The following is a 14,343-nucleotide window of genomic DNA, read 5'->3' as shown; positions in this document are numbered from 1 at the left end:
ATTGATAACAGATTCATTATTAAATATCTGCAATAAACTACTTTCACGATGCTGTGTGTATTTTAGCAAAACAGAAGTTCCCTTTGAAAAGAATCATTTGGACATGCTAATAATTTTCTGGGTGCAGCTGTCCTTATATCACGCAATGAGAAGGGAAGAGGGACCCAAATCAACTGTTTCCATTGTGGAATTAAGGGAGTGTACGAAGCCCCACACACTCTGTGAATGTAGAGCCAGCATTTTAAATGGCTGTCAAGTCAGTTTTGAAAGCCAGAATTTGCTAACCCCCACCCAGGCATTCTTATGGCATTTCTTGGCCTCACTTGATAGATTGATTCTGAAAACATACACTAATTTTTTTAAATGCAAAACAGACCCACTTGTTTTAGAGGCTGTACAAACAGAGAAGGAGGAGAGTGGAAACAGCGTAAACAATGTTGTTTATATCCAAGGCCTGAGAAAACTGCTGCACTTTCCTCTGAAATTGCAGGAAGTATCAGAGTAGCCCCCACCCATTAAGGTGGAATAAGAACCATATTTTCTATAGGAATGGATACCATTTTTCAGATATACTGGCATTAAAGGATCTCAAAGCAAGAGCACAATTAATAAAGAATGGGATCTCCTTTAACCTGCAATTGAAAGTGCAGAAAATTCCATCCACAGACAACACTGAAAAGTGAAAACTAAGTGAAACCGAATACAGCCAAAGGGCCAATGTGAGAAACGCTGGACATTTTCATGGTTCTGCTTCACTTTTGACCTATCGTGAGGACATAGAGATGGTTCCTATAGGTTTACACCTAAAAGGGGACTATTATTGCATCAAGAGTACCTAGCAGTATGTGCTTTGAGCCCTGAAGGTTTGTAGTCGCATTGGACTAGGCCTGTTTTATTCTCTCTTTTTTTTCCATCGGTTGGCTTCCTTAATACATTTCTCCATTTTTTTTTTCTTGTTGTTGTAACAAAACTATATTTAAAAGCAAGCAACAGGAAGCTTTTACTTGGGAAGTTGAGGTTTAAGCACTCAGTGGCAAACAATGAACCGGAGAGATAAAGATGCAACGCAAATGGTAGGGAACAGACCTTTGCTAGTTTCCTGCCAAAGTTGACTTGTGAGCATGTGCAAAGCACCGATATGGACTAACAGTGCTATTTTGCTTTTATTTACTCCAATTTATTTGTTCCTGTGAGAATCCCCTATAAAAACAAAGTGTGGGGACAAACAATGGAAGCTTTGCCATCTCCTCCTTGCCAGGGCTTTTATTTTACACATTATCAAATGTTTTCATCAGTGGAGTTCAGCCCATTCATTCAACTCTGTGAATCACAACCCAGATCATATTGCAATGGGGGGAAAAACCTATGCATGGCTTGAATCATTGAAAGAAAGAAAAAAAGAAAGGTCTCCCTATCACCCTTTCCCTTTGACACTTACAAACAGATTTGTGGTCCTTTATAACACTCTAAAATAGCCACCATGTCCCCAAATAGTCAAGTTAACTAGAACTTTTAAAAAAGTAAACTTGCAAGTCCATAACATAATTTTATCTCCATTCCCTTTTTTGGCCCCTTCCCCAAACAGGTATCCATGTCAAAGGAGAGCTCTTGAGTTGGGGGTTTGTTTGACCTAGGTCACGCAAAGGTCAAGCTTTTCACCAGTTGTTAACACAAAGCTTCCAGCCAACCCACCCTCCAAATCCGGCTACACAGTCTGTTTCCATCTGCAAATGCGCTATGCACATTGGATTTTTCTCAGTTTTGCAGGAACTAACAATCCCTTCACTGTGAAGTGGTCTCAGTGACAAATAAATAGGTCAAACACTCTTCGGTGAAACTGTAGACGCTGAATTTGCCAAATATGGAAATGTAATGGATTTTGACTTTTTCATTTTTAAAAAGGCTTTTTAAAGTGTTATTTTAAAACCAGTTGAACAGATTGCTTTATTCCTTTATTGAACTTCAAGGGATGCTGTCTTTTAAGCAGTTTTATGCAATCCAAACTATATTTTTGCCTCTCTGAAAGAGATCAATATTTATTCAGATTGATTTTTAAGATTTACATGTGAAAAATAGATAAAATTGAATCAAATATAAACCAAAACTAATTCTGTCAACTCCCATGAAAGTCAATAAAGCCAAAATAAATTTAGCAGATTTCATCTACCTGCATTTGAGAATTGTTTTACTTCATTATTTCTTATAAACTTACTGAGCAGAAATTTGCTTAACTCTTATCCAGGCTTCCCTTACTGAAACAATAAGGCCCTCTATGGAATATTTTGCACTTGAATATTATCACCAGGATAGCATATGGCAAACTAGCGGTAGGCAGTTTATCTTCATCCTCTTTGTAAGCTAAAATTAGCACAATGCTTTTGCAGCACTGTGCACTTGACTCGGGCCAGGGTGATATTCTCCACAATGCCATGCTTGTTCCACATCCTGATAGCTTCCAATATTTAAGCAAGTTGATTGAAGTTTTATATTAATAATCACAGATACATTTTAATGCAATAAAATCCTAAATATGGCCAACAGTAAAATGTAAGGCTACTACATTAAGAATCAACCTGAAAAACCGTCCTTCATCTGCCTCTTGAAATATATAGTGTTTTAACTACAAAGTAGTTCAAATATTTACAGAGGCTAATTGTACCAAGAGGGATATTTATAAGACTCCAAAAGCAAGACACAATTACCTTCTTAGACAACTAAGGCTTATTTTTCTACTTGTTTACCATATTCAGTTTTTCTTGGTAATATGTCCTTGATGCTAAAAATGCATTGTTGCTAAGAATTAAGTATGCACTTTCAGAGGATTAAATGAAGGTGATCTGCCAATGGAAAGAGCTTACTCTTTAAACAGGAAAGCAGCTACTGGCTGGCTCTTTGAAAGGATTACAGCACAAACAATGATTTTAAAAACAATGGAAGAGGTTCAAATAATACATCCCATTTAGTTGGTCTGTAGCAGTGTAATCTTCTCATCAAATAGTTAAAAACAAAAAACTTTAGGAAGAATTAACTTAGAAAACATAAGATTGACAGGTAAGCAGCAGTATATTTACTTGGAATAAAGGACGCCTCCGTCTTCTTTACCTCTCCACTTTTAATGCTATTTATTAAGGCAGATGTTATACTAAAAAGATTTTGCTGAAATCTTCACTAACCAATATCAGACTGAAGTTTTCTCTTATCTTGTGTGCTGGGATAGATGTATTCACCTTGTTATCAACAGATTAAATCCAAGATAATAAGCAAATGCTGATACTGTCAGCTGATTTTTACCAATAGATTTTTTAAAAAACTCTTCATCAATTCTTGAAAGGAGAAAAAGAAAAAGAATTTATCAAAACCTTATTTTTAAAAAAAAATTCTTTATTTATTTTGAGACAGAGCCTCACTCTGGCACCCAGGCTGGAGTATAGTGGCACGATCTCAGTTCACTACAACCTCTGCCTCCTGGGTTCAAGCAATTCTCCTGCCTCAACCTCCCTAGCAGCTGGAATTACAGGCTTGCGCCACCATGCCCAGATAATTTTTGTATTTTTAGTAGAGATGGGGTTTTGCCATGTTGGCCAGGTTGGTCTTGAACTCCTGACCTCAAGTGATCTGCCAGCCTCGGCCTCCCAAAGTGCTGGGATTATAGGCGTGAGCCACTGCACGCAGCCAGATCACTGTTTATTTGACCTAGTCATCTTATTCTCAGAATAATATATTTTATCCAAGGAGAAAAACATGAAAACCCTTCACAAGCCATGTAAGGTGACCTCATACATGATCTAACTAAAATGGTCTTTCATTTGATGGGACATATTAATCTGTTTATACCAGTCATTCCTGACCCACACTCTTCCACCAGCAAAGATAAAGTACACTGGAGAAAAAAAGCAGAAGACAAATATTTAAATATACAAATCACTTGGAAATTTTAGTAATAACCAAATAAAGCACTTACATATCCAAAATCTAGCAAAAAAAGCTGATATGCATTTATAACTTTTCAGCCATGCTTGTATGCAGAAGAATCAAATCTGTAATACCACTTTGCACCCAGATATTCAGAAAACTTAGGTATTAAGGTTTTGTATTTTTTGATGGCTATTATCGATGCTAAGTCCTAGATTCAGAATTTCCTCTCATTGACCATGAAATTATGTGGAACTTAACTGACCTGCAGCATACTTCAATCTATATGTAAAATGTTTCTGAAAGGTTATTCATTCTAGCTAGGTTTGTAAGCAAACTTTCAACTTGGTTCTTAGAATTTCAGTCGTTTAGAACTGATGGGAAACATTCAATCACCTAGCTCAATTTACTTTATTTACAGAAGAAATTTTATCCCTGCAAGGTTATGATTTGTCCACCCTAGAGCACATGGCTTGTAAGTTACGAAGTAGGGATACAACCTGTATTTCAAGGACAGCAAGTCTTCAAAGTTGGCCACAGGCCCTCTTAGAAAGACACTGAAAAGTTCCCAGAATGAAAAACACATAACCAATTACTTAAAATAGAAACTGATCACCACAAGCTGATCTTTGCATAGAGTCAAACACAACTGTATTCTGAATACAAAGGTTTCAGTATTTGTTTCCAAGACACCAAAATAAGTGGTTCAACAATTTGACGGGGAATATACATATAGGTGAAATATCTATCTCCTCAGAAATCCATGGATTCTTAAATATTCTTTTTTCACTGATGAAGAACACATGGTAATATATACACATATGTGTGTGTATCCATGTATATAGACAAAAAAACATGGCAAAATGTTAACAACTGTTGAAACGGAATGGTGAGTTATGGGTGTTTATTGTACAACTTGTTCTATTTTTCTGCAGGTATGAAAACATTCATAACAAAAAATTGAGGAAAAGTTAAAAAATAATATGTAGAAAAGAATGTCAATGCAATGCTTCACAAATCTTGTCCTATTTTTCAAGGATGCCCTCTCTCACCACTCCTATTCAACATAGTATTGGAAGTTCTGGCCAGGGCAATCAGGAAAGAGAAAGAAATAAAGGGTATTCAAATAGGAAGAAAGGAAGGCAAATTATCTCTGTTTGCAGATGACATGATTGTATATTCAGAAAACCCCATCATCTCAGCCCAAAAACTCCTTAAGCTGATGAGCAACTTCAGCAAAGTCTCAGGACACAAAATCAATGTGCAAAATCACAAGCATTCCTACATGCCAATAATAGACAAACAGAGAGCCAAATCATGAGCAAACTCCCATTCACAATTGCTACAAAGAGATTAAAATACCTAGGAATACAACTCACAAGGGAGGTGAAGGACCTCTTCAAGGAGAACTACAAACTGCCGCTCAAAGAAATAAGAGAGGACACAAACAAATGGAAAAACATTCCATGCTCATGGATAGGAAGAATCAATATCATGAATATGGCCATACTGCCCAAAGTAGTTTATAGATTCAATGCCATTCCCATCAAACTACCATTGACTTCCCAGAATTAGAAAAAAACTACTTTAAATTTCATATGGAACCAAAAAAGAGCCCGTATAGCCAAGACAATCCTAAGCAAAAAGAACAAAGCTGCAGGCATCACACTGCCTGACTTCGAACTATACTACAAGGCTATAGTAACCAAAACAGCTTGGTATTGGTACCAAAACAGCTTGGTATTGGTACCAAAACAGATATATAGAGCAATGGAACAGAACAGAGGTCTCAGAAATAATGCCACACATCTACAACCATCTGGTCTTTGACAAACCTGACAAAAACAAGAAATGGGGAAAGGAGTCCCTATTTAATAAATGGTGTTGGGAAAACTGGCTACCCATATGCAGAAAACTGAAACTGGACCCTTCCTTACATCTTATACAAAAATTTACTCAAGATGGATTAAAGATTTAAACGTAGGACCTAAAACCATAAAAACCCTAGAAGAAAATCTAGGCAATAACATTCAGGACATTGGCATGGGCAAAGACTTCATGACTCAAACACCAAAAGCAATGGCAACAGAGGCCAAAATAGACAAATGGGATCTAATTTAACTAAAGAGCTTCTGCACAGCAAAAGAAACTATCATCAGAGTGAACAGGCAACCTACGGAATGGGAGAAGATTTTTGCAATCTATCCATCTGACAAAGGGCTAATATCCAGAATCTACAAGGAACTTAAAAACATTTACAAGAAAAAAAACACAACCCCATGAAAAAGTGGGTGAAGGATATGAACAGACACTTTTCAAAAGAAGACATTTATGTGGCCAACAAACATGAAAAAAGCTCATCATCACTGGTCATTAGAGAAATGCAAATCAAAACCATAATGAGATACCATATCATGCCAGTTAGAATGGCAGTCATTAAAAAGTCAGGAAACAATAGATACTGGAGAGGATGTGGAGAAATAGGAATGCTTTTACACTGTTGGTGGGGGTATAAATTAGTTCAAACATTGTGGAAGACAGTGTGGTGATTCCTCAAGGATCTAGAACTAGAAATACCATTTGACCTAGCAATTCCATTACTGGGTATATTCCCAAAGGATTATAAATCATTCCACCATAAAGACACATGCACACATATGTTTACTGCAGCACTATTCACAATACCAAAGACTTGGAACCAACCCAAATGCCCATCAGTGTTAGACTGGATAAAGAAAATGTGGCACATACACACCATGGAGTACTATACATCCATAAAAAAGGATGAGTTCATGTCCTTTGTGGGGACATGGATGAAGCTGGAAATCATCATTCTCAGCAAACTAACACAGGAACAGAAAACCAAACATTACATGTTCTCACTCATAAGTGGGAGCTGAACAATGAGAACATATGGGCACAGGGAGGGAAACATCACACACCAGGGCCTGTCAGGGGGTGGGGTGCAAGGGGAGGGATAGCATTAGGAGAAATACCTAATGTAGATGATGGGTTGATGGGTGCAGCAAACCACCATGGGACATGTGTACCTATGTAACAAACCTGCAGGTTCTGCACCTGTATCCAAGAACTTAAAGTATATTAATAAAAAATCATATGTGTATGTGTGTATATATATACACATACACATACACACATACACATATTGCCAACAATAAAGAAAAAATGGTTAAACAAAAAAAAAAAATCCTCTCACACCTGTATAGAGTAAGTTACATAAAACCTCCCCCCCGCCCCAAAAAAAAAATCTTGTCCTATATTTTAAATTTTCTATGTAACATCCTAGGCTGTAATATGAGGATCTTTGGACATTTTCACTGTATGGTGCCCCAGCAAAACAGAGTCGTCACAAGTATAAGAAATTCCCTTTGTGGCCAGGCGCAGTGGCTCACGCCTGTAATCCCAGCACTTTGGGAGGCCAAGGCTGGTGGATTACCTGAGGTCAGGAGTTCGAAACCAGCCTGACCGACATGGTAAAACCTTGTCTCTACTAAAAATAAAAAAAATTAGCCAGTTGTGGTGGTGCATTCCTGTAATCCCAGTTATTTGGGAGGCTGAGGCAGGAGAATTGCTTGAACCCAGGAGACGGAGGTTGTAGTGAGCCAAAATCGTGCCATTGCACTCTAACCCAGGCCACAAAAGTGAAACATCATCTCAAAAAAAAAAAAAAAAAAAAAGAAGAAGAAGGAATAAAAAAATTCCTTTTGTAAAAAAGGAATGAGATCATGTTTGATTGTTAGAAAACCACCTATAATCCCTTGAGAAGGGATAAATGGGCTTGCAGCTAATATAAAAAATGTAAGCACATTGCTATGTCATGAGAGAATGAATAGAAAAATAAAGGAAGATAGTCAAAATAGGAAATGGGCTCTCTGTGCTCTCATCATAACTACACTACAACATTGCGCACATAAAAAAGAGAAAAAGACATAACCAGATGAGGAGGAGAGGGTGAGTGGGTAGTCAGCACCTTCGAGTCATTTTGTAGATGAAAAAAGTGGTAAAGTTGATTTCTTATAAACAAATAAAACCCTCCCTATAAGTCTAGTTTTGCCTCCCCCATAACTTACCAGAATCAAACTTTCCTAGTTGCAATTAATAGGCAAGAGGTATTTTGAACCTTATTTTACCAACTGCAATTGTCACAAACCTAGTTCTGAAGATATCTGCAGTATTTGGTAAAGTTTATCTGTAATACTACGGATTATATTTCCATATCTTAAGATTTACCAGTAACATTGATGTCCTGAGATTCAAAGGCCAGACTACCCAACAGCCTCATCAAAAACCAAAGGTTATTGTGACCAGATGAGACCAGAGACACAAGAAGAAACTTTGTGAGTGGCCAAATATATTCCCCATCCTAACTCGGCTCCTGTGAGGAAATTCCACCTAGGACCCCCAGGGACACTCAACCTTAACCCAATCTGACCGCCAAGAAGAGGTAGGCCACTCAACATGTAATCTTGACTAACACCACAAACTTCATTTCTTCACAGACACTTTAACGTATGGTATAGAAGGAACATGAGCAGTTGTGTAAAAGGAATCCAGTAGACCAAAGGCCTCGTGGTAAGAATTGTATCAGTCTGCGTCCCTTCTCAACCATTCACTTCCTCATCACTGCCTCCTCATGTAAAAGTGGCAGACCTATGGAACATTTCAGAGGGATGGACAGTGGAAGGGAGGCCCGTATGAGTGGAAATCTTGATGGCCCACCAAGTTCACAATGCCCTCTGTCCTGACACGAAAGGGCAGCCAAACAGTCTTCATTGTAAAATAAATACGTATTTGGGAATAATACTAGATTCTCAATTTCTTGGAAGGCATCACTCGCATTTGGAAATGGACACCAGTCCTAAGCAGAGTCTCTTTTTCCACAGAGAAAATTAATCAGCTGATAATGATGATGTGGTCATGACAGCAGCTAACACAGACATAATGCTTACCATTGCCAAGTATGGTTCTAAGTTCTATATATTAACTTGTTTAATGTTCTCAACAGTCCTATAAGTAGTACTAATACTATTCCCATTTTATGGGTGAGTTTAGGCTGTTCCTGTGTCCAAAAAAGTTAAACCATCTCATGTAGAAATCTGATTTATTAAGAGCCTGTTCTCCATGAGTAAAGACCAATATTGGGTTGCTTCCATTCTGATCCTACACTGAAACCCCCTCATGCCTGAATATCACTAGATGGCATCAGGAATATTGAATGAGACAGTAGGTAACTCCTAAAGAGAGCAGCACTAAGAAATATGTGTGTTCTAGACAGTTCTCAATTCAGGGGTAAAGGGAGAAGCAAACACTGGACTATCAATTCCTTGAGGGCACGGATTGGTCTTACTCATTTCTGTCATCCCAGAACTTAGCACAGTACCCTCTACACAGAAGGGTCTCTGTGGATGAATAAATGAATGAACGAAATAGAATGCTAAGCTGTGCCTGATCACTTCCTTCTAAAGATCCTTCCTCATATGTCATTCTGTCTTCTCTCTTTCTAACGAGAGACAGAGAGAGAACTGGTAGACACATTTCAGAAATAAATGAACCCAAAAGATATTAGTTACTAGGTTACTTTTCAACCTGGTAAAAAAGAAAAATTGTTGGAATTGAGAAACCTGACTGACTTAGGTCCTGTTGTTTTCTCACTTACACGCTGTCAGGCCTTAGGTAATTCTCACCTATGAAATAGAGACACAAATCTCTGCTCTGCCATAAGGGTGGTGGTGTGAGGCTCACAAATGAACGAGAGTGGGCACATTTCAGAATCTGAATGCATGAAAAATGAGTTATTTGTTTGAAAAATTTCCCACCTAGCATCGTACCTGACACATAGTAGATTCTCAGTAAATATATTTGTTAAATAATGGAATATCACCGGGTGTGGTGGCTCATGCCTGTAATCCCAGCCCTTTGGGAGGCTGAGGCAGGCAGATCACGAGGTCAAGAGATCTAGAGCAGCCTGGCCAACATGGTGAAACCTCATCTCTACTAAAAATACGAAAATGAGCTGGGCATGGTGGTGCATGCCTATAGTCCCAGCTACTCGGGAGGCTGAGGCAGGAGAATCGCTTGAACCTGGGAGACAGAGGTTGCAGTGAGCCAAGATCATGCCACTGCACTCCAGCCTGGCAACAGAGCGAGACTCCGTCTCAAAAAAAAAAAAAAAAAAAAAAAAAAAAAAGGGAATATCAGAATTAATGAGCCACAAGTCTCTGATCCTCTAAACTCCATTTCATAAGACTTCCTTTAAGAGGTTCAAAGTTGTCAGTGCCAACCTCAGTGGAAGGAATAAAACAAATCTCAGGTAAATGCCACTTCAAGTTAGAGTTGGAAAAGTTACAGCCAACTGCACATGAAAATAAATAATACTCTCAGCCTTATGGAGAGGCAAGACTGATGAGAATAAAGAGATGTTGAAAGTTGAGCAGGATTGAAAATCAAGCCAATGGGCCCCAACTCTTGCAACCCTCCTCTTTTTGCTCCTTCTCCCCAGCATCTTAGGTCACAAGCCAAAAAGAATGGCAGCGTCATTGCTGTCATTTTGCTCCTCTGAAATAGGAACCTGGATTAGCTTTAGCTGGCTGAAGCTCAACCCAGATAAGTCCAGAGCAATGCTGATAGGCAGCAGGAAGGAATTTGAGGAAGTGACAAGAAATGCCACGTCATCCATCATAAAGAAAGCTTTCCCACAAAGTGGCCTGGGAGCTGGCTACATAGCAACGGGGGTTCAGAAAGATGCAGATAAACACAGAAGTCTTTCCTAGTACCAGAATAGAGAGCCAGCCACAAATAATTCATGCCCTTGCCACATCCTTCAGTGAGTACTAGGAAGAATGTAGGATACCCTGCCTTCCACTTTCCCTGCTCATGCAGCCAAAAGGAACCTGAGCTTGCATGTCCTGGGTGCCCTCCTGCTGCAGGGGATCAGGATGCCAGAGACAGCAGACTTGCCTCTCTGCTCATTTCTAATACATTAACCAGAGAATCACCAGAAATCCTGAGGATGTGTTTTTTTTAACAGAGATTCTAGGCTCCAGTCTTTCTGTTGCAGGGAAGGGTATGTGCCATGTCAGAAATAAACTCTTCCTAATTCCATTCTCCAAGTAATGGACATCATAATAATCTGCAATGGCATCTGTCATTGCAAAGATTTCCACCATTCTTCAAAAAAGTTTCATAGGAAAGTAGAAGTTAGCAAGCAGTTATTCTCCAAAGAAATGCACAAGAAATGAGACTCAGCAAAGAAGACTGGAGAGAGTGGAATTCTTCTTTCCCATTGTTTTCTTAGACAGCAAGAAATTCCCTATTGATTATACATGCTATGACTTTCCTATGGTTTAAGATTTCATTCAAAGGGTCTGTTCTCACCAAAATGTACCCAAAACTTGTCTATCTTCAGGAGGAAATCTGTACTTTGAAAAACAGACAAAAAGATCAAATCTTTTAACCAAAACTATATTCTGCATTATTAAATAATTCTAGTGACTACTTAAAAGGGTATATTGAGCTAGATCTCAGCCTGTACCTTCATTGGATAAATCACATAATATCCCAGTGTGCTAAATCTCCTTGAAAGAAACTCTGGCTTAAATTCTGCCATCTCAAATTGTCCCCAACTTCTATCTAGAGAGAAATTTCAGTCACTAGTATCCCAGAGGTTTCATTATGGCCACAGCTATTAGTAGACCATATTTTCATCCTGAGTAGCCAGGGAAATATTTCAATGCAGTACATTTTTTTGCTCAGAACTCTTTGAGAACACACCAAATAGGAAATAATTAGAATAACATTTACGTATCCTCACATATTAGCATTAAATTATTAGTTGTATTAGTGGCTTGCATTTACATTAAACTTGCAAATTATATAGACCCTTATTTCTATTCTATGAGCATTTAGATTTTTTCCCTGCATGCATATCTAATCATTTGCTTACCTCTTATCACTCCAGGAACCTAGAGTTCTTAATTCCATGGATTTCCACAGGGCAAGAATCTAGGCCACCGTTTATGCACAGAAATCAATTCAGCCATCACTACACTATGCATCAAAACAACATTTTAAGAGTAAAAGTTGAAGCCAGTGGCATTGAGCCAAAGCACCTCTCCTCCGAAGGAAAATGCAGTGGGATTTTAAAGGGCAAATAGGGCAGGTTACCGAGCCTTACTGTCTCACCAATAAATGGGGAATCCTTCATGGCCCGGGGTTTCTTGATTCAAATCTGGAGCTTAAGACTTTGTGCCTAAAGAAAAGTGCTGATTCTCATCCCCCAGTGCATTTCTGGAATGTCCATGTAAATATTCACTGGATCAATTTTCTCTCTTTGCTCCTAGTGAGATCATATTAACCAATGACACTTTTATGTTTTTAATTAAAATCGAAAAGAGCATTTTGGCACCATAAGTCTATTGCATTTTTATAAGATCTTCATCTCTGAAACACAATCTTATATTAACATGACAGTTTCAAAAAAATCATATTATCATAAATCATAGAAACATCATTGGCTTCTTTTAAATTGTATTCAATCTACTAACTACACCATTCACAAATTATAACAATCTATGCAAATGTACATTAAAGCCATAAAAAGCTTTTCCAGCATGTTCTTTTCCCACAGCCCAAATAAAGGTACATTAAGAAAATCTGGCAAAGGGCATATATGTCTATTGCCATTTCCCACAGCAAATAGGGTGTTTTCCTCTGGGAATAAAACATTTTCCTTAAACTACTGTTTATAACCCTTATCAGCTCAACTGCAATAGAGCCATCAAGTTCAATCTCTTGTGGAAAAAAGTCAAGGTCAACAAGTACTTGCATTTTTGTTTTTTCTTTAGCTGCAATTGCTACTGACATTCAATTGGGTAATAAACATGAGGTCTGTCAAATGTTCCCAAAGAACAGGTGATCCAAAAGCTATCTCAGCACAAGGCCATTGCCAGGTAATCAAACAATCTTGTTATAACAATTATGATTTGAGTACATTTATTTATAGATGCAAACATCTGTCAGTTCTGAATGAATATTGCCAGACAATTCCCACCATTGGGGTCATAAGAATGAGGAAGTACAAGAGGGCTCTTGCTAGAATTACTCACCAACAATAATGTGTACCCTGATGAGCAGAGTACCATCCAAAGAAAAGGCTTTCTCCTCTTATCTTTTCTATTTAAAGGCAATTTTGTATAGCTCAATACAGCCATGTCCTCTACTATGCCAGCCAGGTTCCTGAGCCCAGTTGCCTCTCTCTGCCTGAAAACCAATTCTACGGTTATGTGTGTGTGTGTCTATTTGGAATTGTTGCATTATTCCTTTAAGCCAGCATGGTTGCTACATTCAAAAACACTCCATTTTAACTTGAAAAGTGCTAGAATTTATTCAGCATTTAATCCTAAAAAGTCAGATAGATGTTTGGAATAAAGACCACATAGTTCTTTCCAATTCATCATGAAGCTCACTGATATCAACAGGAGTTATGCATTTGGATCCGGGCGGCACATGGCTCCATGCCATATGCAACTTACGGATTAAAAATAGAATCTGTTCCAGCTGTAAAGTAAGACACGTTAAACCTACGGCCTCCATTTGAAATATGAAAATTAAATCTAGGGACTATGGCTAGTGTCTAAGATGATGACTCTGATCCACATAATGCAAACCTATTGCTTCCATTTCAGTTACGGAAAATGAACCTAAAGTTGATTCTTGGGGCCTAAAAGCAATGCTTCCACTTCTCGCTATGTAACTTTTATTAACATTCCATCATTTAGTGGAGCAATTAACGTTGTCCAAAGCTGATTCCTTTACTATCAAGAGCATCAGGAAATCTGGAAACAAAGGAAAGCTAATTCTTCTAAAAACACATAAACCCACATCTTGGGGAAGAAAGTAAAAACTAAAAACAAAACGAGAAATTCTGGATGCACAAAATGAAGTACGCTACTTTGAAAGACAGCTTTCAAAGTCAATGTAGACACACTAAGTACCAGGTGATAGTGTTTTTAGCCAAATAAATACTGCTCCAGTGTAAAAAGGTATCCTTCATTCTTTAACATTCTGGCAAAAAGTCAATGTAACCAGAGTTGTATCAGCAGGCATAAGAGTATACTGTTTCTAATCCTGCATTCTATTAAGTCTTGGGCCGTTAATCTAAAGACTCTACATAAAAATAAAAATTAGCAACTGAGAAGTGGGAAAGGCTGAAGCACACCAGGATTAGAATCCACTGGGAGTGCATAAACACGAAGGCCCATGAAGCAAAACATCTATTCTGCAAACACTCAGGAAATGTTCATCAATCAGTTGTCAAGCAAAGGGGGAAGTCACCTCACTTTCAGAGCAGTAAACTGATGAAATGAGTCACCAAATTCCCATGACAGCTTGGCTGGCCTCTTCCTTTCCACC

At 38.2% G+C, this 14,343-nt stretch overlaps 1 protein-coding gene and 1 long non-coding RNA gene across 2 annotated transcripts in view; one reads left to right on the top strand and one right to left on the bottom strand.

The window, feature by feature from the left end:
• The window catches only part of LOC139357883 (uncharacterized), a 32,377-nt gene extending 23,825 nt beyond the window's left edge, over positions 1–8,552 (top strand). Inside the window, exon 6 of the long non-coding RNA XR_011611830.1 lies at positions 8,433–8,552. This is a non-coding gene — a long non-coding RNA (uncharacterized lncRNA). The remainder of the gene's footprint in view (positions 1–8,432) is intronic.
• The window catches only part of LOC105465166 (Meis homeobox 1), a 138,904-nt gene that overhangs the window by 81,590 nt on the left and 42,971 nt on the right, over positions 1–14,343 (bottom strand). The gene's annotated exons all lie outside the window — the stretch shown is intronic.

The sequence above is a fragment of the Macaca nemestrina genome, chromosome 13, assembly GCF_043159975.1.
Source record: "Macaca nemestrina isolate mMacNem1 chromosome 13, mMacNem.hap1, whole genome shotgun sequence".
Lineage (NCBI taxonomy): Eukaryota > Metazoa > Chordata > Mammalia > Primates > Cercopithecidae > Macaca > Macaca nemestrina.
This window is presented reverse-complemented; position numbering and strand designations above follow the sequence as displayed.